The 26,974-nt window shown below is 42.1% G+C and overlaps 1 long non-coding RNA gene across 2 annotated transcripts in view; it reads right to left on the bottom strand.

Annotated features, from left to right (window-relative positions):
• Positions 1-15,627: 15,627 nt before the first annotated feature.
• Positions 15,628-26,974, bottom strand: part of LOC109026185 (uncharacterized) — a 95,865-nt gene continuing 84,518 nt past the window's right edge. For both annotated transcript variants that reach the window (XR_008677958.2, XR_008677957.2), the window contains one exon: positions 15,628-16,019. This is a non-coding gene — a long non-coding RNA (uncharacterized lncRNA). The remainder of the gene's footprint in view (positions 16,020-26,974) is intronic.

Here is a 26,974-nt window from a genome sequence, read left to right as displayed (position 1 = left end):
ATTCAAGCTAGGCTACACTTATTTGGTAAGACTTCCAAATGCTGGACATCTCATAGTCTCCTTTGTCTACTGCCAAAGGTGGAACTGGGTCCAGTTTCCAAGTTTCCTGCCACTACCTGTAAACCTCAAGTGTCAGGGAGCTGGGTGCTACCCAAGGCAGCCCTGTTTGGCCAGAGGTGGCGAACAGTGGCACCATGGTTGGAGCCAGGCCCACTTACGTTTGAATCTTGGATCCTCCATAAATTATCCAGTGAGGGTTGGACAAGATCTCTTAGGAGCCTCTCAGGTCTGCCTTTATATCATTACCAACCGTTTTCTGTGCTGGAAAGCTGTGACACTTTCAGAGTCTATTTCAGGCAAAGTGGGCATGTTGACCCTACATAACCTGGCCCCAGACTTCTGTGATTTGAGTTCTCACATCTGCTTTGTAGTGTTTTCTGGAATCTTTCTACACCATCTCTGCCCTCAGCTACTGTGTGTCTAACTCAATTCATCTATTTGTCCCAAAACACTTCCCTGGGCCAGGCCCTGGGGGTACCAGGAAAAATGGGCCATATCACCTGCCCACAGGAGCTCACCATCTTCAGAGGGCTCATCAGGTAAACACACAGCCACAAGACAACAGAATGCCAGCCAGCACAGGCACCTCCTGGCAGCAGGCAGCATCTGATAGTGTATTTTGTTAATTCTGCCATGCACCTGTTTTTCTCTAACATCTCTGAGAAGGAACCTCAGCAGCTCACCATCCTCATCACCAGGTATATGTGGAGTGTGGCTGTCAACTGCCTCTGGAAATAGAGTATAAAGGCAACATTAGTGAAGCAAATGTTTACCATAGGAGGAATCATCATATTTTCTTGAAGAGTGACCACCAAGTACTTTACCAGGCCCTAGCGGGGAAGATCTCCACAAATAGACAAAGCTCTGTCACCTTCTGTTACTGAACCATGTGAGTTGGTTGACCACCACACACCAAGCAAGAAAACACCAGCATAGGAACATGCAGAATGGGTGTCAGAAGTTTTTAGAAATGCTGGAGCATCAATGACCTTGATGACACCGACAATACTATATAGAAAACCAGACATCAACGACTGAGTCAAAAATTATTCAAAACACTCAGACTCTGAGTGTACAAAAGCTTTAGGACTAACCTAACCAATGTATTACTCTCTTTCTTTTTATGCACCAGAGGGATGAATGAAAAAACCTATGTCTAGAAGAGCACTTAAATGAAATAAAAATTCCAAGTGAATTTTTAAGATAAGCATTACGCCAATGCTTTCAAAAGAAATCATTGCATCGAAGTTTAAGTGGCAGAATGTTTTTTCCTCAGATGTGTATATAATAAAGGTGCATCTTACAATCAGTGATGTTTTAGACTCAATGGAATACACCAGACTTTTTTTTAACTTTTATTTTAGGTTAAGGGGTACATGTGCAGGTTTGTTACATAGGTGTTGTGTGTTGTGGGGGTTTGGGGTACAAATTATTTCATCACCCAGGTAATAAGCATAGTACTCAATAGATAGGTTTTTTTTTTATCCTCTCCCTCCTCCCGCCTTCCACCTTCATATAGGCCCCAGTATCTATTGTTCCCTTCTTTTTGTCTATCTGTACTCAAAGTTTAGCTCGCACTTATAAGTGAGAACAATTGGTATTTGGTTTTCTGTTTTTGTGTTAGTTTGTTTAGGATGATGGCCTCCAGCTCCATCCATATTGCTGCAAAGGACATAATCTCATTCCTTTTTATGACTGTGTACTGTTCCATGGTGTATATGAACCACAATTTCTTTATCTGTTGATGGGCATTTAGGCTGATTCCATGTCTTTACTCTTGTGAATAGTGCTGCAATGAACACACAAGTACATGTGTCTTTATGGTAGAATGATTTCTATTCTTTTGGGCGTATACCCAGTGAATGGTAATTCTGTTTTGAGTTCTTTAAGAAATCATCACACCACTTTCCACAACGGCTGAACTAGTTTACATTTCCACCAGCAATATATAAACATTCTCTTTTCTCTGCAACCTCACCAGCATCTGTTATTTTTTTACTTTTTAGTGATAGTCATTCTGACTGGTATGAGATGGAATCTTATTGTGATTATGATTTGCATTTCTCTGATGATTAGTGATGTTTAGCATTTTTTTCATATGTTTGTTGGCCACGTGTATACCTTCTTTTGAAAAGTGTCTGTTCATGTCCTTTGCCCACTTTTTAATGGGGTTGTTCATTATTTTCTTGTTAATTTGTTTAAGATTCTTATAGATTCTGGGTATTAGACCTTTGTTGGATATATAATTTGCAAATATTTCCTCCTATTCTGTAAGTTGTCTATTTGCTCTGTTGATAATTACTTTTGCTGTGCAGAAGCTCTTTAGTTTAATTAGGTCCCAATTGTCCATTTTGGTTTTTGTCGCAAGTGGTTTTGGCATCTTTGTCATGAAATCTTTGCTACCACCTATGTCTGGAGTAGTATTTCCTAGGTTATCTTCCAGGGTTTTTATGGTTTTCAGTTTTATGTTTAGTCTTTAATCCATCTGAGTTGATTTTTGTATATGGTATAACGAAGAGGTCCAGTTTCAATCTTCTGCATGTGGCTAACCAGTTCTCCCAGCACAATTTATTGAATAGGGAGTCCTTTCCCCCATTGTTTGGTTTTGTCACCTTTGTAGAAGATAAAGTGGTTGTAGGTGTGCAGCATTATTTCTGGGCTCTGTATTCTGTTCCATGGTACACCAGATTTTGAAGTAGGTTTTTCAGCAAGAGAAATGTGGCGAGACTTTTCAGATGGAGGAGACAGCATCATGAAGAGGGATGGACAAGAAAGGACTTGAGAGCAGCCTGGGCAACATAGCGAGATCCCCATCGCTACAAAAATAAACATTAAAAAATTAGCCAGGCATGGTGTTGCACGCCTGTAGTCCTAGCTACTTGAGAGGCTAATGTGGGAGAATTGCTTGAGCAGCCCAGCAGTTCAAGAGTGCAGTGAGCTGTCATCACCTCACTGCACTCCAGCCTAGGTGACAGAGCAAGACCTTGTCTCAAAAAAGAAAAAGTAATTTCAAGTGATTTATTAGAATGGTTGAGAAGTGAAAGGAGCCAAGACCTGGAAATTCAGGGCAAATCTGGACAGAGCCCCTCTCTTTCTTTCTCCCTGGGGCTTTCTCTGTTTCATATTCTCTATTCCTGGCTGGGAAGTCATATAGTACAGCCATTGAGAGCCAGGGTTCTAGAATCTGCCCCTGCTCTGCTGCTTACTAGATGGTGACTTTAAACCTGCCCTTTTATTCCTCCAAGCTTCAGTTTCCTCATCACACAAACAGGGATAATATAATAGAATAGTAAGGATGTGGGCAGGATGAGATAAGCCCTTGGAGTAAAAGGCTTGGAACAGGACTGGGTCAGAGTAAGTGCCCATTAAATGGTAATTCTAGAATGCAATGTGGATTGTGTATCCGGATTGAGTTATGCAAGGCAATAGCCCTACCTACTTCCTCAATTCAGGCCCTAATTCCAAATTCAGGGTGCTCTAGGTCTTGGCTTGGTGAGTGGAGGATTATGTCTTCTGTCTTCTCACTCAGACTCACCCATGCCTGTGGACTGTGGCCCCCGAAATCTCTGTACCAGAAAATAGGTTTGTTCAGTGGCTTTGAAGAGTAGTCTCTTCCTGCTTGAGTGCAAACACAAAATGAATCCTCCATTGCATGGTGCCATGACAATTCCTGTCTAACTCCATTAACTGCCCCCCTCAACTTTTACTAGGAGAAATTCAGGGCCAATTCTGCTCTTCCTGTTCTGCCCTGTGTAGACTCTGCTTCCACCCATGATGAGGATAAGCTTCTGCACCTCTTGAATTACATCCAAGCCCATGATCAATAAAAGAACCAATAGAGATGAAGGTTTTAATAGCATAGACCATGCTATTGCATGGCTTACTGTGTTTAAGTTCAGTGTGATGCCATCAGGAAACAAATAATATTTTACTTAAATTGACATCAGTTTTGTTCTTTCCCTTTGTCCTATTCTCAAATACACAGAATCTGATTAATCTTAATCCTGGATTCTTCGGAACTCAAAGAGTCTATAGACAAATTACTAAACATAATGTAAAAGCTTAGCAAGGTTACTAACTATAAGATCAATATGAAAAAGGCAATTGTATTTTATATACCAACAAAAAACATTTCAAAACATTACCATTTTCAAAAAAATAACAGATACTGGCAAGGTTTCAGAGAAAAGGGAACACTGATACACTGCTGGTGGGAATATAAATTAGTTCAGCCATTGTAGAAAACAGTTGGTGATTTCTCAAAGAACTTAAAACAGAACTACCATTCAACCCAGCAATCCTGTTAATGGGTATGTACCCAAAGGAATATAAATTATTCTACCATAAAGACACATACACGCATATGTTTATCACAGCACTGTTCACAATAGCAAAGATGTGGAATCAACCTAAATGCCCATCAGTGGTAGACTGGATAAAGAAAATGTGTTATATATACACCATGGAATACCATGCAGCCATGACAAAGAATGAGATCATGTCCTTTGCAGGGACATGGATGGAGTTTGAGGCCATTACCACAATTGAACTAATGTAGGAACAGAAAACCAAATACCAAATGTTCTTACTTATAAGTAGGAGCTAAACATTGAGTACACATGGACAGAAATAAGGGAGCAATAACAGTGGGGCTTACTTGAGGGTGGAAGGTGGGAGGAAGGAGAGGATTGAAAAACTACCTATGGGCTACTATGCCTATTACCTGGTGACGAAATAATATGTACACCAAAACCCTGTGACACGTAACTGTATGACACTATATGACAAACCTGCACATGCACCCCTGAAGCTAAATGGTTTTTTAAAAGTTGCCTTTTAAGACACATTTGTAAATGTGTAGAAAAAATACAAACTCCCTAGGAATAAATCTAAGAAAAAATTTCTATGTGCAACACTTGTATGCATAAAATTAAAATGTTGCTAAAAGATGTTAAAGATGACCTAAATAAATGGAGAGATATTTTATGACCATAAATAGGGATATATAATATTGCAAAGATGTCAATTTAACCACAAACTGTCTATAGATCCAATACAATTCCAATTAAATCCCAACAGATTTATTTGGGGACCTTAGCAAGCTGATTCAAAATATTATTTGGCCCACAAAAAAATAGAGCTAATAAACCAGTTAAACAAAATTGTAAGAAACAAGATCAATATACAAAAACCAGTTATGTTTTTATAACTAGCAACAAATAATCCAAAAATGAAAATATGATAACAAGTCTGTTTTTAATAATATCAAAAAGAATAAAATACTTAGGAATACATTTAATAAAAAAAAGTACAAGACTTGTACACTGAAAACTATAAAACAGTGTTGAAATTGAAGACCTAAATTAACATAAAACATCCCATGTTATGGACACAGGAAGGGGAACATCACACACCGGGGCCTGTTGTGGGGTGGGGGGAGGGGGAAGGGATAGCATTAGAAGATATACCTAATGTTAAATGAAGAGTTAATGGGTGCAGCACACCAACATGGCACATGTATACATATGTAACAAACCTGCATGTTATGCACATGTACCCTAAAACTTAAATAAAAAAATAAAAAAAAATAAAAACATCCCATGTTCATCTATCAAAAGACTTAATACTGTTGAGATGGAAATAATCCTCCAACTGACATACAGATACAACACAATTCCATAAAAATTCTAACTTCCTTTTTTGCATAAATTGACCAGGTGATCCCAAAATTTATATGGAAATGTAAGGAACCCAAATAAATGTAAGGGACCCAAAATAATCTTGAAAAATAATGAAGTTAAAGAATTCACACTTTCCAATTTCAAAACTTACTATAAAGCTACAGTAATCAAGATAGTGTGGTACTGGCATAAGAATGATACATAGATAAATGGGAAAAAATTAAAATCCCAGAAATAAATCCATGCATCTATGATCAATTGATATTTAACATGGATGTCAAGATAATTCAAAGGAGAAAGAATAGTTTTTTCAACAAATGGTCCTGGGGCAACTGCAAATCCACATGCAAAAGAATAAATTTAGACCCCTACCTCACACCATATACAAAAATTAACTCAGAATGGGTCAAATTCCTAAATGTAAGAGCTGAAACTATAAAACCCTGAGAATAAAACATAGGAGTAAATTCTGGCAATCTTGAGTTAGGTGACAGTTTCTTATACATGACACCTAAAGCACAAGTAACCAAAGAAAAAATAGATACATTAGATTTCATCAAAATTTAAAACTTTTATGCCTCAATGGATACCATTTTAAAAGTGCAGCCAGGCACAGCTGCAGTTCCAGCTACTTGGAACATCTGCAGTTCCAGCTACTTGGGAGGCTGAGGTGGGAAGTTCACATGGACCCAGAAGTTCAAGGCCAGCCTGGGCAATACAGCAAGGCCTCATTTCCCCCACTCCAAAAAAGAAGGAAAGAAAAAAAGTGAAAAAGACAGCCCACAGAATGGGAGAAAATATTTGTAAATCACATATCTGATAAGGGTCTTGTATTCAGAATAAATAAATAAAGAACTTTTACAATTCAACAATAAAAAGACAAATAGTCTAATTTTAAATGTGCAAACAATTTGAATAGACATTTCTCCAAATAAGACAAATGGTCAAAAACACATAACAAGATACTCAACATCATTAGTCATAAGAAAATTGCAAATCAAAACCATAATGAGATACCATTCACACCCACTAGGATAACTGCAATAAAAAAGACAAATAATAGCAAGTGCTGGCAAGAGTGTAGAGAAATTAGAACCTTCATATATTCCTTGTGGCCATGTAAAATGGTGTGACAGCTATGAACAACAATATGACAGCTCTTCAAAAGTTAAACATTAGGCCGGGCGCGGTGGCTCACGCCTGTAATCCCAGCACTTTCGGAGGCTGAGGCGGGTGGATCACGAGGTCAGGAGATCGAGACCATCCTGGCTAACACGGTGAAACCCCGTCTCTACTAAAAATACTAAAAATTAGCCGGGCGTGGTGGCGGGTGCCTGTAGTCCCAGCTACTCGGGAGGCTGAGGCAGGAGAATGGCGTGAACCCAGGAGGCGGAGCTTGCAGTGAGCCGAGATCGCGCCACTGCACTCCAGCCTGGGCGACAGAGCGAGACGCCGTCTCAAAAAAAAAAAAAAAAAAAAGTTAAACATTAGAGTTGTCATATGACCTAGCAATTCCACTCCTAGGTGTATACTCAGGAGACATGAAAACATATATTCACATAAAAACTTGTACATAGATGTTCATAACAACACTATTCACGATAGCCAAAAGGTGGGAACAAGCCAAATGTGCATCAACTGATTAATGGGTGAACAAAATGTGGTCTATCCACACACTGGAATATTATGCAGACATGAAAAGGAATGAAGTATGGCACATGCTGTGACCAGGAAGAACCTTGAAAACATGATGCTGAATGAAAGAAGCCTGACACAGGGGCCATGTATTACATGATTCCATTTATGTGAAATGTCCAGGATAGGCAAATCCATAGAGGCGGAATGTAGATGTATGGTTGCTTGGAGCAATGGAGAGTGTTGCTAATAGGGACAGGGTTTCTTTTTGGGATGACAATGTTCCGGTTGTGGTAATGCTTACACGATCCTGTGAATATGCTAAAAGCCCCTGAGTTCTATAATAGATCTCAATTTTTTTAAAAAGGATAAATACCAAAAATACATATATATGTATTTACATACATAAAATTTTATTTATATATTTTTTATATAGCATTTACATTTATAAAAATACACATATATGTACACACATATACACATGACAAGAAGAAACAAGACAGGACATACCTGAAGAAGATTAAAGGTTTGCCTTATCAGATATCAGAATGTGTTCTAAAACTCTTGTAATTAAAATAGCGATGCCTGAGTTTTTGTTAAAATCCGGCAATGGTATTATCACACTACTGCACATATTTTCATTTCTGATGGGCCTTCTTGAAAATACCATTGATGACATTCCACAAATGTTTGTGTGCATCTCTATTCCAGTGACCCACAGAGTAATCAATCATCCTGTCAGTGGTGCAGTATATTAAAGACCCCTCCCCCAGACCTTTAATGGGCTAAACGCACCCAGTACTGAAGGAAATATAGACAGGAGTTGGCAAATAGCTGTTTCCCAAAGTGTGGTTTGCGGGCCTCCTGCCTAAGAATCACTAGGAGACTTGGGATAAGCTGCAGATTTCAGGGCCCCACTCCAAACCTCCTGTATCTGAAATTCTGAAGGTGGAAATTACAAATCCCAACATAGTGGGCTCACTGTGTGATTCTTCTGAAAGGCACAAAGAACAACTGCTATGAAGGTTATACCCATGAGTCCCTGGACAGCCAAGTTCACCCTGAATGTCCCAGAGTTAGAACTCCTCTTCAGATCATCCAGGAAGAGTGTAGCTTGCCTTGATTTCTTTGAGGTGCAAAGAGGTTGCATGTATATTTCTCCAGCATGTTGAAGACCTAAAGCATTGAGCAGCCTTCGAAAATATTAGAAAAGACAAACTGCTTCAAATGTAACAGCTGTTGGACAAGACATTTGAATGAAAGGGTGGACAGGACTTTTTTGGAATCGTGGATCAACGCCTAAAGAATAATATTATTGTCTTCCTACGAGCTACATGAAAAGGATCTTTTAAACCTCGTGTTTCCCACATCCCAAATTCCCCGGGCCAAAATTTTGATGGGCTCTGATGATGTCACAGAAATTTTTTGCATCATCCAAGACTGCCCACTACTCCAGAGAAAGCCAGGATGCCAAAGCCCTGATTTGGGGCTGATTTTTAAAGGTCCTTTTCACTGAGTGTTTCATATTGTAAGTACTCTAAGTGTAAATACACTTAGAACAAGATTTCAAGGGCAAAGTATTCTTTTACAATGTTGTTTCAATCATATTTGCTGTGAAAGCCTAAGAAATGTCTTCAGTCAAACTGTCAGGATCACCACAGATGCAATGAGTGCTTTGCATAAAGTCATTTTAAAAATCACTCGGAGGCCGGGCATGGTGGCTCACGCCTGTAATCCCAGCACTTTGGGAGGCCAAGGCAGGTGGATCACCTGAGGTCAGGAATTCAAGACCAGCCTGACCAACATGGCAAAACCTCATCTCTACTAAAAATACAAAAATTAGCCGGGCATGGTAGTGGGTGCTTGTAATCCCAGCTACTTGGGAGGCTGAGGCAGGAGAATCACTTGAACCCAGGAGGCAAATGTTGCAGTGAGCCAAGATCACGCCACTGTACTCCAGCCTGGGTGACAAGAGCAAAACTCCGTCTCAAAAAAAAAAAAAAAAAAAAAAAAAATCACGTGGAAAACTTCAAACCACTCTGGAGTATGCTTAGACTGTTCTCATGATACCAAGTGCCAGGCTCCCATTTTCTTCAGTGTGTTCCTATTTTATTATTGACAGCTCCCATCAAGGGACCTGCAGGATGCCCTTTCGCCCAATTAAAAATTATTTATAATGGACTAATGAGGGAGGAACGGGCTTACCAAGGCCAGGCTCCTTTGCTGAGGGACTCTAGGCAATTAAAGACCTAAATACTGGGGAGGGGGGAGGGATAGCATTAGGAGATATACCTAATGTAAATGATGAGTTAATGGGTGCAGCACACCAACATGGCACATGTATACATATGTAACAAACCTGCACATTGTGCACATGTACCCTAGAACTTAAAGTATAATAATAAAAAAACCTTCAAAAAAAAAAAGTAAACAAAGGGCATATTGTTTTATAATTTATCCACCTAAAATTTGAAGGAACCATGTTATATTTCCTAATCAACAAAATAAAATTTCTGAAAAATAAAAATAATTTAAAAAAACCTAAATACTTTAGAGTTGCTATATCTATCCATGATTCTGCTAGTATCAAATTATGCTAAGGCCATTTTAAGTTTACTGAAAAGTTAAAAATGTGTTTGCATTGAAGAATAGTGTCTGTGTTTCAATATATGGCTGTCTTATTTTCAGCCTTTGATTCTGTGTATGTAGTCATTCTTTTATTGCAAACAAAGAGGAGGCAATTAATGGGTTTTGACACCTGCGCACAACACATGACACTGTTACAGTCATGTGAAGGTGGAGGAAGGATTCAATTTTGCTTTGAGGGTTCTCTGTACCTGTTTAGCAAATGGCTTACATGCTGTTTTGCTCTGAACTGGTGGCAAAGGGCTTTTTCTTCTGTGACATCTAAGCTCTTACCTTTTCTGAATTTAAATTCCTAGAAGAAATATTTTACATGTAATACAACAATAATAACTACTAACGATGATGATGATGATGATAGCAATAACCGTGCCTCCTTACATATCAAGCCCTTTCCGACATAGACCTCTGCCAGAAGAATCAGACCTCATTTTCTAGAAAAAATATGTGCTCTTACTATTCCCATCTTACAGAAGAAAAAACTGAAGCTGAGGCCAGGTGCAGCGGCTCATGCCTGTAATCCCAGTACTTTGGGAGGCCAAGGCAGGTGGAATGCTTCAGCTAAGGAGTTCAAGACCAGCCTGACCAACATGGTGAAACCTTGTCTCTACTAAAAATACAAAAATAAGACAGGCATGGTGGCTTGAGCCTGTACCCCCAGCTACTTAGGGGGCTGAGGCAGGAGGATTGCTTGAGCCCAGGAGGCGGAGGTTGCAGTGAGCCAAGATCTAGGCACTGTACTCCAGCCTGGGTGACAGAGTGAGACCCTGTTTCAAAAACAAAAGAAAAGAAAAGAAAAGAAGCTCAGAGCAAGAAATAAAATATCCAAGATCATACTGCTAATAAAATTTGAACTTTAGCCTTGTCCAACCCTGACCACTCGTCCATAACCCCTCATAGAGAGAGATTCCTAGTCTCTCAAAAATCATAAAGAAGGTAATATGAATTATGTAATACAACCATTTCCAAATCAGCCATGCTGTAGAGTTCCTGGGAGAATTTGTTATAAATAAAGATTTCTGAGCCCTAACTCCTGTGATTCCAATGGGCTGGGACAGGACCTGGGATTCGTTTTGTTTTTGTTTAACAGCCCTCTAGGTGATTCTCATGTAGTCTGCCCACAGATTAGTCAGGGGGAAAATGTTTTGAGACAGTCTCTCTATGTTGCCCAGGCTGGCCTCAAACTCCTAGCCTCAAGGGATCCTCCCGCCTCAGCCTCAGAGGCCTCCTCCTGGGACTACAGGTATGCACCACTGCACCCAGCTCCAGGGCCAGCAATTTGGACAAAGGGTAAATAACTTATGGCCCTCAAAAGAAACATACTTGGCCAAAAGCCACTCAGGTTTGCAGCTCTGGCTTCCAGAGCCCCCACCTCCTCCTCAGGCCAGCAAAGCCCTTTCACTCCCATTAGGTCATCCACATCTCCCAACCCAGCCACTGTGCACTGCTCTCCCATTGTGCAGATGGGGAAGTTGGTCTGGTCACACACAACCTAGTCCACCCACTCTTGTCACATGCTGACTGAAAAGAGGGCTTTCACTCCAGGTGCACATCAGCATTAACAAGGAATTCAGGGGACTGATGACAAGCTTTCTTTCCTGAAGTCTCAGTCTTTCCCTTTCTGACTGACGCTATTTTTTTCAGCCTTATTTCCAGGATGAAATATTTTCCCAATAGCAACACCTAACAAGATTCCAGGCCCTGTTTCAAGCACCTATATAAATGATCTCATTTAATCCTCACCACAGCCCTCTGAAGTTGAGGCTATTACCATGCCCACTGAGAAAGCCGTGGCTCAGAGAGGTTAAGCAACATGCCCAAAGACACACAGCTAATAAGTGAAGAAGGCAACAAAGCAATCTGGTTCCAAAGCCTCTGCTCCTAAACACCATGGTTCACGTGCATTCACTCCTGCCCTCACTCCTTGCTTCACCTTTCCACAGCATATTGAGCTCCAAAATGGGATATGCACGCCCAGAGGCTGGGCATGATCCACGGTGGAAAGGAAGAACACATAAGGACATCTTTCTCTTTATCCATCTCTTTAATATTATGTTTTATGCAATTGTTTGTATAGCTATTAGCACCTATTTTTACAAATATAGATAAATGTTTATTCAATGTTTTAATATATTATTTGATAAAATAAATATAAACTGTATACATATAAATAAAAACTAGCACATAATTTATAAATGAATAGATGGCAGAACATGGGGATCTCTATCAAGTTGGATTTTTTTTTTTGCTGATAAGGGTGTGCTATCAAAATAGTCTGGACCCCACTGGCTAAAAGAGCCTCTGTTTTTGGCAAAATGGGGATGATGATAATAATGCCTCTCTCATGGGGTTACTTTGAGATGAAGTGAGAGGATTCAGGTGGGCCCACAGCACGGTGCCTGGCCGTGGGACACTCTCCATTGAGAGTATGCTGGTTCCTAGAGATACAGAGGACACTCAGCCTTGGATCTGCCCCAGAGGAGGCCACAGCAACAGGCTCAGGAACAGATAATGGCTGAGGGGAGAGCAGGCAAGTGTTCCCCATGGGAGATTCCAGGCAGGCTTCCTGGAGGAGAGTGCCTCTGCATGGAGGCTCGGTGGTGACCAGAACTTTCAGTGAAGAAGGGGAGCACGTGCTGCCAGTGAAGTGAGTTGTGTCGTTTATTAAGCACCTACTACGTGACAGGCACTGTTTGCACCACTGGGGGTACCGCAGTGAACCAGCCAGAGAAAAACCTCTGACCTCATGGAGCTGACAGCCTTGTGGGGAAGAAAGTTATGAGTAAAATATATGGTGAGTTAGGGGTGAGAACTATGAAGAAAAATGAAGTAGAACAGGGAAATAGGAAGTGCTGGAGGCCCGAGTGAATGCCCCTGAGAAAGGAGCATCGAACCAGGACCTGAAGGAGGTGAGGGAGCAAGCATCTGGAGGAGAGGCACCACCGGAGGAGGGAGCAGCCTGTGCAAAGGCCCTGAGGTGAGGATGAGAGGGCACGTGCTCAGGAAATAGTGAGGACGCCGTGGGCCTGAGGCAGAGTGAGCCAGGGGAAGTAGATAGAGAGGGTCAGGCCAGATGATGTGGGCCTGCAGCCTGAGGGAGGGTTTTGTCTCCGCCTCCGAGGAAGGTGGGAGCCATGGAGGGTGTGGAGCAGAGGAAGAAGGTGCCGTAACTTCCAGTTTCGCTGCATGCATTCTGGCTGCATCAGGAAAAGGGATCATAGGAGGGTGGTGGGAGCACAGGAGGGTGAATTGAGAGGCTGTGGCAACGATCCAGGCAGGGGCTGGGGGCTTGGACCAGAAGATAACCAGGAGTGGGGCAGAGAAGTCCCTCATCCCACCTCTTAGGGAGGCTTCTCCAGACTTGTCCCCACCCCCACCCTCCCTGCACCCCGGCCCAGGCAGTGTTCACTCAGAAAGCCCTGCCAGCCACCCCCAGGAAAGGCCCAGGCTAGCGGAAAGAGACGTTCAGAGACCGCCAACCCTACAATTACCCGTAAGATGGATTCTTCTCCCTGACAGGGCGCGGGAGAGACCGAGCCTGTTATTACAAAGCCTAATTACAGCGTCTCGGGCTGCAGTGCTCATTGCAAGAGAAATACCAGCGGCCTGCAAAGCGGGGCAAATTGTTCCCTCCTCCCTCTTTTTTTTTGTCAGAGTATTCAATCGGCAGAAATAATTACACATCTTCTCCCCCAAGGGGCTCGGAGACAGGCTTTGCTCTTCTCCCAGGGCTGGAAATTCAGCTCCCTGAATCTGGAATTACCAGCAGGCAGCTTGGATGCTCACATAGAGGGTGGGTGGCCCTAGGCGAGGCTGTTCTCTCTGGGCCTCTATTTCCTGGGTCCCAAGGTCCAGGTCTTAGTCTCAGAGCTACCTCTGCCTGCCAGGAGCCTCCAGCTTATTTACCGTCCAGAGCGCCTGTTCATGCCTGAGCACACAACTTCATGTCTGGGAGCCTCAGTTTCCTCATGGGTTAGATGGTTAGATGGCACCCAGCATAAGGAGTGGCAGACAAATGAGCACAGGCAGGTAAAGCCTTGGCCATGTGCTGCTGCAGAGTGGGCGCTGATACCTGGTGCTTCATAGGTCAGAGCCTCTTTTGAGAGGTGAAGGAGGTTCTGTGTGTTGAGCACCTACTACATGCCTCACACCCAATGTCCAGCAAGTATTTGTTGAATGACCCAATGACAGCTCACGACCAACCTAGAAAAGGGAGAGTTATGGTTCCTATTGTACTGATGAGAAAACTGAGTCCCAGAGAGGGCAGGCGCTTCCCCCAGGGTCACGGTCACGTGGTGTGTGTGTGTGTCTGTGTGCCTGTGTGTCTGTGTGTGTATCTGTGTGCATCTGTGTGCATGTGTCTCTGTCTGTGTGTGTCTGTGTGTGTGTCCATGTGCATCTGTGTGTCTGCATCTGGTTGCACCTGTGTGTGTGTGTGTGTCTGTGTGCATGTGTGTGCATCTGTGTGCTTCCGTGGATGTGTCTCTGTGTGTGCGTGACTGTGTCTGTGTGTGTCGGTATCTGTGTGTCTGTCTGTGTGTCTCTCTGTGTGGTCACCAGCCCCTGGTGGTCTCTAGAAAGCGGAGCCAGCCCCCTAGCCATGAGTCTTTCAGAACCAGCCTCCTGCTGTGGGTCTTTAAGCACTTGCCCCCTCTTCTTTGGGCCTGGGTTCCCCAAGTTTCCCAAAATATGCCATTAGATGGGACCAGAACACTAAGTAATGTGAACCTGCCTGACGAGAAGGTCCATGATCTCCTCCTCCCGCTGACTGCTGCATAGGGAAGGTCTCGGTTGCTGCCAGCCTGTCTCTAGTGCCCTCCAATGTCCGCCCACCACCTTTATTAGCCAAGGGAATGGACCTCAGGCTTGGCATCCTGAGACACATGCTCGCCAGCATTCATCACCACTCCTTAGAAATCACTGGGTTCATTGTTCAGTGTGTTCATCACACACTGTCTTGCATGTATGGTGTGTGATGCTGGGTTTGGGGTTGTTGTTGTTGTTGAAGGCAGTTTATCAAGTTTCCATTTGCTTAAGTGGAAAAACGTGAGTGTGCTTGAAGTAAGATGAGCCCAAAGACAAGTCTCCCAAGGATATGGCAAAAATAGGAAGGGGCAGGGCAGCTCCAGAACAACTCAGGAGCATCTGAACCAACCAGAAGCCCTCTCGTGTGGGTTCCCAAAGACTCTGAGCACTGAAATTCTATGAACCCCTGAGCTGAAACCTGGTCCATTCCATCTCTGCCATTGAATCGCTGCCACCCTTTGAAGCACCGTCCCCTCTCTTGGCCTCAGTTTCCTCATCTGTAGAGGGGAAAGGACTGTCCACTGTAGCTGCCCCTTCCCGGCCTTTTCAGACCCCAGGCCAGGGCCCCAGGCTGGACAGCTCTGGGCCTGGGTCCTCTGCCAGGTGCCACAGCTGAGTGAGATGTCAGTGCTCAATGGCTCCATTTAGGCTGATGGGCTAATGAGGGGGCATCTGACAGCCCCGAAGACCTGACATGTCTATTTTCAGGAAATGAAACATCTGGTTCCCAGCCCTGTTCTTCTCCTCTGCACCATCTGCCGAGCTTCAGCAAGGCCCAGTAGTGTCTGTGCCTGACAGATTGCCCTTCTGATATCTTTATTATTGCTTTGAAAAGACACCATGCGGGCTCCTGACCCACCATCCTTTCCTGGAGAAATGCTCCCCCCAGGGTGTTCCGATGTCAGCCAGGTTAAGGATGTGACACCACCGGCAGTTCCTGGCCAGAAGTTCCCCTGTCACTCCGACATCTCCATAAATAATGCCCAGCCTCTCTGAGAAGTCCAGCTCAGGACTGGGATTGCAGATGCTTGCACGACACGCTGCCAGTTCCACATTTCCTGCCAGAAGTCAGCTCCTTCCACGAGTTTTGGGAAATAAGGATTTCCAAAAAAACAGTCAATAAGTAAATTCAAGTACCATGGGTTGCACACATCCTTGAGGCCTCAGGTTGAACTCAAAACTTGCCCACTTTTCCTGCAAAGAGAGAATGAGTGTGAGCCATCATGCATTCACTCACTCCACCGTTCATTCATTTCCAAAGCATGTCCATAGGACACACTTTGACCCTGCTTGTTTAAGAAATAAATGGCATGGAAATGAAAAGCAGGAGGAGCACATGTTATAAGGGACACTTAAGAGACTTATCAACCTAAAGCACTATGTGGATCTTACGGGGATCCTGATTTGAATAAATTGGGTGTGAAAAAACACCCTTGAGAGGACCATGGGTGGCTGAATATGGACTGAGCTAGAAGATAGCAAGGAATTATTGTCAATTTTTTTGGATGCCATGAGAGTTTCGTGGTTACTTTGTTTTTTTAAATCCTTATCTGTAAAGTCCAGGATTTCCTTAAAAACATTCCAGCCCCTCCCCCTAGGCACAGGCACGCGCGTGCGCGCACACACACACACACACACACAACTAAGGACTTTGGGATGAAATGAGAGCAGCAGAATGGGACAACAACGGCTGCTGCTGGGGCAGAGGTGCGGGAGAGTTCGCGTCTGTATAATGATTATGCTGGGCCCTCCAATTCTCAGCTGTTTCTTAATGTCAATAATAATCATAATAAGTTAAAAGGAATGTCAGCCTGCAATGTTGGAAGACTCATGCTGCTGGGTGTGAAAATTAACTGGCACCCAGTAGGTGCTTATTAAGGATAATTCCCTCATCCCTTTTCATGTAATCATCCCCACAACCTTTGTGGTGAGCAGCTGAGTCTCGGAGACATGCAGTGATGGTCACGGGACCAGAACTGAGGCTACCTGGTATCTTAATCTTAGGGGGCCCAAGGCACTCCCCATGTTCCCATGGAAGTCAGCCTTGAGTCTGCCTGCAGGAGGTCAGAATTCCATATGAATATAAGTAATAGAGCACATAATACAATATATCATTATATATCATCATCACATATAATTTATTATATCATATAATTATGTTATAATTACCTACATGTTATATAACATTGTATTATATGTCATATTACTGTATTACACTATATTACAGTGTTATAACATATAAATATAACAAGGGATGTATTGTCTGTAATATTAGAATGAATATGACATGCAATGTGTTATATTTTATTTTTCTGTAATAACCCTGGGGAGATATGTACATGATTTTAAATTGCAGCTGGTCCTCCCAGCACTTTCTCCCTCTCTCTGTTTTATTTCTAACATAGAGGAGCTGTTTTATCATAGAGGATATTAAATGACAGTATATAATGGAGTTATTTATTGTGTTTGCCAAAGCATCAGGAAATTCAGTCAGTTTTGATTCACTCCCAGCACATCATAGGCCCCCAGTAAAGCTTTCTGGGCAATTAGACACAGCCTGGGTTTACACACATGTGAATCCCTGGTTCTCAGCAGGGTGCAGGCCCAAATGCCCCCTCCTCTTGCCCCCACCTAGGAGCTTTACATCAAGGTGCTCTAAGATCACAGGCACTACTCACTGACTCATTTATTCATTCCCTCTCTACCTCCCTTATTCACTTACCCATTCCCTCTGCATTTGTTAGCATGGGTATTAGCTCTGCACCAGTCCCAGTGCAATGTGAAGGATAGACAGGTCCCCAAGGGATATGGTTTGGCTGTGTCCCCACCCAAATCTCATCTCGAATTGTAGCTCCCACAATTCCCAGGTGTTGTAGGAGGGACCCAGTGGGAGGTAATTGAATCATGGGAGTGGGTCATTCCCATGCTGTTCTCATGATAGTGAATAAGTCTCACGAGATCTGATGGTTCTATAAGGGGGAGTTTCCCTCACAAGCTCTCTCTTTTCCTGCTGCCATCCATGTAAGACATGACTTGCTCCTCCTTGCCTTCTGCCATGATTGTAAGGCCTCCCCAGCCATGCAGAACTGTAAGCCCATTAAACCTCTTTCCTGTATAAATGACCCAGTCTCAGGTATGTTTTTATTAGCAGCATGAAAACAGACTAATACACTGAGACTGTGGGGTTTCCTTTTATAAAGGAAGAGGCAAACCAGAAACAAATACTTATGTAATTTAAATAATTACAGATGGGGATTTGATAAATAAAAAAGAGGAAGTAGTAGACATTGCTGTGATGGAGAATGAAGGAGATCCACCTCAGACTGGGTGGTCAGGAGCAGATGACATTCGAGGCGAGAGCTGTGAGGAACTGGGGAAAGAGCACCCCAGGCAAGAGAAAAGCGGGTGCAAAGGCCCTGAGGCTGGACCAAGCCCAGCTGTGCAAGGATCAAAGACAGGCTAGAGTCAAGCTCAGGGAGGTGGAGGGACTGGCAAGATGGGCAATGGGGTAGCTGGCCTTGAGAGAAACAACCAGGATCCTTGTCCTGCGCCTCATTTAAAAAAAAATTACCTTCCTGAATGCTTATGCACTGTTAGTGGGAATGTAAATTAGTTCAGCCCCTATGGAAAGCAGTTTGGAAGTTTCTCAAAGAACTGAAAATAGAACTACCATTAGACCCAGCAATCCCATGACTAGGCATATACACAAAGGAAAATAACTTGTTCTACCAAAATGACACTTACACTGGTATGTTTATCATAGCACTATTCACAATAGTAAAGGCATGGAATCAACCCAGGTGCCCATCAACGGTGGAATGAATAAAGAAATGTGGTATATATACACCATGGAATACAACACAGCCATAAAAAGGAATAAAATCCTGGCCTTTGCAGCAACATGGATGCAGCTGGAGGCCATTATCCTAAGTGAATTAACACAGAAATAGAAAACCAAATATAATACATTTTCACTTGTAAGTGGGAGCTAAACACTGGGAACACATGGGCAAAAAGATGACAATAGTAGACAGCAGGGACTCCAAAAGGAGGAGGGAGAGGGCAAGGGCTGAAAAACTTCCTATTGGGTACAGTGTTCACTATCTGAGTGAAGGGATCAATAGAAGCCCAAACCTCAGCATCATGTAATATATAACAAACCTGCACATGTACCCCCAAATCTAAAATTAAAATTAAAAAGAATTCCTTTCCCTTTGATGGGAAATGAGTTTCGCACAGCAATGAGTTGAGTGCTAAGGCGATACGAATGGCATTTGTGATCTCAAGAGGCAGCCTGGGGGAGCTTCTCACCAATCAGATGGAATTGTTTCTGCCAGGAAGACACAGAACCTCATTGGCCTTCAAAGGAATCCAGTTCCCTGTCTCTCATACCCCATTAAATGCCCAAATTCCCCTCTGCACTTCCTCCAGCACCCAAACCCTGCTCCCCACCTGCCATGATAAAGTGCTTCCTCCCACCTGGGAAACCCTCCCTGGACAGCCCCAGGGGAAGGAATCTTTCTCACACTAAATTGGAAGCTGCTCCTTGTGGTTCCCTCCCTGCCAAGTCTGCTGGTGTTGGCTCTGTCCTATGGTCTCCCACCCCTGGTGCTGCCCCTGGCCTCACCTTGACTCATACTAACTGGCCCATGGGAGGTACCAGTTCAAAAAGCAAACTGTATATGTGGATTGCATTAACAAAGATCTGATGCCCAGAAGTGAACAGGAAGTTGGTGAGTCCAGCTTCCAGTCATCTGGACACCCGGAAGATCTCAATTTGTGAAACTGCATTGAGGTGATGCCAAATTCTAGTGTCCACTAGGATACCGGTAGAAGCAAACAAAAATATTATCTGAAAGAGAATACCTACAATCCTAGGCCTCGAGTTATTTTGGCAAACAATTTAGCATATAAAATATCTACCACATAGCTAAACATATCTAAGCAAATGAAGAGACAAGACAACATGAATGAAACCAGCAGTCAACAGACGATAGAAATAGACACACAGAGGTTCTGGATATTGGGATGATCAGGAAAAGTCTTTAAAATTACTATGTTTATAAGTCCCAGGAGACAACAGAAAAGATTGATAATTTCAGCAGAGAATTGAAAACTATATTTTAAAAAATGAATGGCAGATTTGAGCTAAATAGAAATAAATTCCCCAATTTCAAAATATAAACACTGAAATTAAAAACACAATGGATGGGTTAACAGTGGATTAGACACAGCTAAAGAGAGAATTAAGTTAGATGATAGATTAAAAAGAAAATGTCTTAAATGAAGCACAATGAGATAAAACTATGAGAGGAAAACAAATCAGGGAATAAAAGACAGAGAGAACACAGTAAAAGGTCTAAATACATTTCACTGGAATCCAGTAGAAGCTATGAGATAGAGGGGCAATAAATGATGATAAAATGGCTGAGAATTGTCCAAAGGTGATGAAAAAAATCCATCTATAGATTCAAAAATTCCAACAAATCCCAAGCACAATTTTTCAAAGCCTACACAAATATTTCAAAATAAAACTGCCAAAAACCGAAGACTAAGAGAAAGTCTTAAAAACAGGCAGAAGTACCCAAAAATTACCTTTAAAAAGTAACAATTAGAATGAGTGCTAGCTTTTCCACAAGAAATACAAAAGACAGAGGACAACAGAATGATAATACCAATGTGCCAAAGAAAATAACTACCAACCCAAGAACTTTATAACCAGAGAAAATATCTTTCAAGAACAAAGATGAATAAAGGCAAGTTCGGATACATTTTAAATTACAGAATTGTCACTAGCAGACATGAACTAAAGGAAACACTAATAGGTTTTCTTCAAGCAAAAAGGAAATAATTTCAGATGTAATTTCATCAGTTCAATTTTTTAAATGAAGGGTAGTAATAAAAATAATATGCTGTGGTGGGAATGCATAAGACTTCCAGCTATGGTTGTGTAAGGATGTGAGCAAACACTCTGCTCAAAGAGCTGGATAAAACCGACAGACCAACCATTTAGGCATGCTGAACACGGGCCATATACATACAGCCATTTGAGAGCTGTCATGCTTGAAAACTTACTGATATTCAAATAGTAACAGGGTAAGACTGTGACTATAGTGCCTAGGGCTGTTCCCAATCCCCCCATCCAGTTGACACAGAGGGTTCTCTAGGGTATGAGAACCAGAAATGAGGCTGCCACGGTTAAAGGTGGCTCATTCTATGTGGAGCAGTGTGTGATGGCTACTTGGTGAAAGTGATAATCTCAGAATGGGGAAACAGGCGGGCCAATAGCTCTACTATTCTGAGTTGTCGTTGTGACTGGGGCAAAGACAGTCCCAGCAGCATGTGTGAAATAAAGAATGGAGAAGGCTATGAACACATGTTGGCCAACCCTGAGTCTATGCACAGTTGTCTAAGAGACATGACAGTGCCCAGAAGAAAGTGAAAACCACAGCAGACTTGAAAACATCCTGAACTTTGAATGCACTCTTTCCCCCACACACATACATCAGCAGAAGACAAAAGCCATACTGGCTCAAAGTGTTTGAGCACAACCTCTGCATGATCATTTTAAGCTACCCAGACACAGGGATGACCCCTAGGAAATCAGGCTTAAGAGTAAAAACAAGAATAAAAAACTGGACAGAGACATCAGCGGCCACACTGTGTAAGGGAGACAGATTTCACACTTTTAACTAGGCAATTTACTAAATAAACAAGCAGACAAACAGAGTGTCAACAATTGTCAGAGTGAACAAATCAGAATCCAGAGTTACTACAATATTTTATCTAAAATGTCTAATTTTCAACAAAACTATGAGACATGAAAAGAAACAGTAAAATGTGACCCATACTCAGGAAAAAGACTCTCACTAGAAACTATTGCCGATGGTTCCTGGATGTTTGACTTAGCAGAAAAATACTTCAAATACACTATATGTTCAAATAACTAAAGAAACCATATTTAAAGAACTAAAGGAAAGTATAACCACACAAATCAACAAAAAGAGATCACTGATTAGGAGATATGAGTTATAAAAAAAGAACCAAAATGAAATTCTGGAGCTGTTTATTTAGTAACTTGCCTGGTTAAAAGTGTGATATCTGTCTCCCTTACACAGTGTGCCTTCTGATGTCTCTGTCCAGTTTTTTATTCTCGTTTTTACTCTTAAGCCTGATTTCCTATGTCTGGGTAGCTTATTGCACTCTTGTGAGATAACTGAAATGAAAAAACATCATTAGAAGGGTTCAACAGCATATTTGAGATAGAAGAAATAATTCTTAAACTTGAAGAAAGATCAGTAGAAATTATTCAATCTGAAAAACGAAGAGTTAAAGAGACTGAAAATCATAAAGAGAGCCCCAGAGACCTGTCAGACAATATGAAGCACACAAATATATGTGTAAAGGGAGTCCCAAAAATACACACAGAGAGAGAAAGAGGCAGAAAGAATTTTTTAATATATTAATATATTGGCCAAAACTTCCTAAATTTAATTTAAACATTTTTAATTACACATCCAAGAAGCTCAACAAACCCCAAGCTGAAAATATACAAAGACATATGCACATAGGTACACCACAGTAAAACTGTTGAAAGCTAAGGAGAAAGTGAAAATCTTAATAGCAGCAAGAGAAAATAGACTCATGTATAGGGGAGCAAGAGTAAAATTAATTTTCCTGACTTCTCACTAGAAACAATAGACACCATAAGGCAGTGCGATACCATATTCCAAGTGATGACAGGAAAAGACCATCAACCAAAATTACTGTACCCAAAAAAACTATCCTCCAAACATTAATGCAAAATAAAAACATTCCCAGAAAAACAAAAACTGACAGAATCCATTGCTGACTGGCTTACCTTAGAAGAAGTTCTCTAAGAAGTCTACCAAACTAAAAAGAAATGACTTCAGAGAGTTACTAAAATCTGCAGAAAGAAATGAAAAACACCAGAAATGGTAAATAAAGGCATACATAAAAGATATTGCAGGTTTAATTCCAGACCACTGCAATAAAGCAAATATCACAATAAAGCAAATCACACAAACTTTTTGGTTTTCCAGTGCATATAAAAGTTATGTTTACATTATACCTTTATACCGTAGTCTATTAAGTGTGCAATAGCATTATGTCTACAAATGTACATACCTTAATTTAAAAATACTTTTATTGCTAAAAGATGCTTTAAAAAAACCATCTGAGTTTTCAGCAAGTCATAATCTTTTTGCAGGTGGAGGATCTTACCTCAGTATGATGGCTATTGACTGATCAGGGTGTTGGTTGCTAAAGGAAGGGTGGTTGTGACAATTTCTGAAAATAAGACAACAGTGAAGCTTGCTACATTGATTGACTCTTTCACTAAAGATTTCTCTGTACCACGTGGTGCTGTTTGATAGCATTTTACCCACAGTAGAAATTCTTTCAAAATTGGAGTTAATCCTTTTAAGCCCTGCTGCTGCCTTAATCAACCAAGTTTATGTATTAGTCTAAATCCTTTGTTGCCATTTCAACAATGTTCACAGCATCTTCAAATGGAGTAGATTCCATTTAAGAAACCACTTTATTTTACCATCATAAGAAGCAACTACTCATCAGTTAAAATTGTATTATGGGATTGTGGCAGTTCAGTCACATCCTCAGGCTCCACTTCTCATTCTAGTTCTCTTGCTGTTTCCACCACAACTGCAGTGACTTCCTCTACTGAAGTCTTGAACCGCTCAAAGCTATCCATCAAGATTGGAATCAGCTTCTTCTAAACTTCTGTTAATGTTGACATTTTGACCTCCTCCCATGAATCATGAATGTTCTTAATGGCATCTAGAATGGTGAATTCTTTCCAGAAGGTTTTCAACTTACTTTGCCCAGATCCATCAGAGGAATCGCTATCTATATCAGCTATAGCTTTATGAAATGTATTTCTTAATTAAGAAGACTTGAAAATCAAAATTACTTCTTGATCCATGGGCTGCAAAATGGATGTACTAGCAGGCATAAAAACAATATTAATCTACTTATACAACTGTATCAGAGCTCTTGGACGACCAAGTGCATTGTCAATAAACAGTAATATTTTGAAAGAAATATTTTTTGCTGAGCAGTAGGTCTCAACAGTGGGCTTAAAATATTCAGTAAGCCATGCTGTAACAAATGTGCTGTCATCCAGGCTTCGTGGTTCCATTTCTAGAGCACAGGCAGAGTAGATTTAGCCTAATTAATAACATAATTAGTAAGAGCCCTAGGATTTTTGGAATGGTAAGTGAACACTGGCTTCAACTTAAAATCACCAACTTCATTAGCGCCTCACAAGAGAGTCAGCCTGTGCTTTGATGCTTTGAAGCCAGGCATTGACTTCTCTCTAGCTGTGAAAGTCCTAGATGGCATTTTCTACCAGTAGAAGTATGTTTTATCTCCACTGAAAATCTATTGTTTAGTGTAGCTACCTCTATCAATTACCATAGCTGGATCTTCTCAATAACTTGCTGCAGCTTCTACATCAGCACTTGCTGCTTCGCCTTGCACTTCTGCTATGAAGATGGTTTCTTTCCTCAAACCTCGTGAGCCAATCCCTGCTAGATTCAAACTTTCCTTCTTCAGCTTCCTTACCTCTCTCAGCCTTCATAGAATTGAAGAGCATTAGGGCCTTTCTCTGGATTAAGCTTTGGCTTAAGGAAGTGTTGTGGCTGGTTTGATCTTCTATCCAGACCACTCAAGCCTTCTCCATATCAGCAGTAAGGCTGCTTCACTTTTTTATCATGTATGTTTGCTGGAGCAGCACTTCTACTTTCTTTCGAGAAGTTTTCCTTTGCATTCACAACTTGCATAACTGGTGTAAGAGACCTTGCTTTTGGCTTATCTTGGCTTCCAACATACTTTCCTCACTAAGCTTAATCATTTCTAGTTTTTGATTTAAAGAGAAAGATGTACAACTCTTCCTTTCACTTGAACACTCTCAGGCCATTGTAGGGTTATTAATTAGTGTAACTTTAATATTGTTGTGTCTCAGGGAATAGGGAGGCCAGAAGAGAGAGAGAAACACAGAATGGGTGGTTGAGGGAGCAGTCAGAACACACGTATTTATCGATTAAATTCACTGTATTATATAAGCACAGTTTGTGGCACTCCAAAACAATTACAATAGTAACATCAAAGATCACTGATTGCAGTCACCATAACAGATAAAATAATGAAAAACTTTGAAATATTGTGAGAATTACCAAAATTTGACACAGAGACATGAAGTAAACACATGCTGCTGGAAAAATGGTGCCAATAGACTTGCTCAACGCAGGGTTGCCACTAACCTCCAATTTGTCAAAAAACACAGTATCTCCAAAGTGCAATAAAACAAGGTATACCTGCACGTTAATTAATATAAAAGACTATAAATATATATTTCTCATTTCTTTCTTTAACATCTTTAAAATACATAGTATTGCATAAAGCAATAATTGCAACACTGTATTGTTTGCTTTATAACATATATGAATATAATAGGTTTTGAAATATTAGCACAAAGGAGAGATATGAAAATAGAGCTATGCTGGAACAAAGAGTTTATATTTTACCAGTATTAATAATTTGAAGTAGACAGGAGATTGCTGCTGGCAAGACAGCTGAATAGGACCAGCTCCGGTCTGCATCTCCCAGTGAGATCAACGCAGAAGGCGGGTGACTTCTCCATTTCCAACTGAGGTACCTGGTTCATCTCATTGGAACTGGTTAGACAGTGGGTACAGCCCATGGAGGGCAAGCCGAAGCAGGGTGGGGTATCACCTCACCAGGGAAGCACAAGGGTTCAGGGAACTTCCTCCTCTAGCCAAGGGAAGTGGTAAAGGACTGTACCATGAGGAACAGGGCACTCTGGCCCAGATACTATGCTTTTCCCACGGTCTTCGTAACCCTCAGACCAGGAGATTCGCTCCGGTGCCTACACCACCAGGGCCCTGGGTTTCAAGCACAAAACTGGGCAGCCATTTGGGCAGACACCAAGCTAGCTGCAAGAGTTTTGTTTTGTTTTTTTTTTTTTCATACCCCAGTGGTGCCTGGAACACCAGTGAGACAGAACCGTTCACTCCCCTGGAAAGGGGGCTGAAGCCAGGGAGCCAAGTGATCTAGCTCAGCAGATCCCACCCCCACAGAGCCCAGCAAGCTAAGATCCACTAGCTTGAAATTCTCGCTGCCAGCACAGCAGTCTGAGGTCGACCTGGGATGCTTGAGCTTGGTGTGAGGAGGGGCGTCCACCATTACTGAGGCTTGAGTAGGTGGTTTTACCCTCACAGTGTAAACAAAGCTGCTGGGAGGTTCCAAATGGGCAGAGCCCTCCACAGCTCAGCAAAGCTGCTGTAGCCAGACTGCCTCTCTAGATTCCTCCTCTCTGTGCAGGGCATCTCTAAAAAAAGGCAGCAGCCCCAGTCAGATAAAAGCCCCATGTCCCTGGGACAGAGCACCTGGGGGAAAGGACACCTGTGGGTGCAGCTTCAGCAGACTTATACATCCCTGCCGGACAGCTCTGAAGAGAGCAGCAGATCTCCCAGCACAGCATTCAAGCTCTGCTAAGGGTCAGACTGCCTCCTCAAGTGCATCCCTGACCCCCATGTCTCCCAGCAGGGACCAACAGACACCTCATACAGAAGAGCTCCAGCTGGCATCTGGTGGGTGCCTCCCTGGGACAAAGCTTCCAGAGGAAGGAACAGGCAGCAATCTTTGCTGTTCTGCAGCCTCGGCTGGTGATACCCAGGCAAACAGGGTCTGGAGTGGACCTCCAGAAAACTCCAGCAGACTTGCAGCAGAGGGGCCTGACTGTTAGAAGGAAAACTAACAAACAGAAAGGAACAGCATCAATATCAACAAAAAGGATGTCCACTCAGAGACCCCACCCAAAGGTCACCAACATCAAAGACCAAAGGTAGATAAATCCACAAAGATGAGGAGAAACCAGCACGAAAAGGCTGAAAATTCCAAAAACCAGAATGCCTCTTCTCCTCCAAAGGATCACAACTCCTTGCCAGCAATGGAACAAAACTGGATGGAGAATGAGTTTGACGAATTGACAGAAGTAGGCTTCAGAAGGTGGGTAATAACAAACTCCTCCAAACTAAAGGAGCATGTTCTACCCAATGCAAGGAAGCTAAGAACCTTGAAAAAATATT

This window comes from Gorilla gorilla, chromosome 2 (assembly GCF_029281585.2).
Source record: "Gorilla gorilla gorilla isolate KB3781 chromosome 2, NHGRI_mGorGor1-v2.1_pri, whole genome shotgun sequence".
In the NCBI taxonomy this organism is placed as follows: Eukaryota; Metazoa; Chordata; class Mammalia; order Primates; family Hominidae; genus Gorilla; species Gorilla gorilla.
Note: the sequence above shows the minus strand (reverse complement) of the source record. Positions and strands in the feature narration are given on the sequence as shown.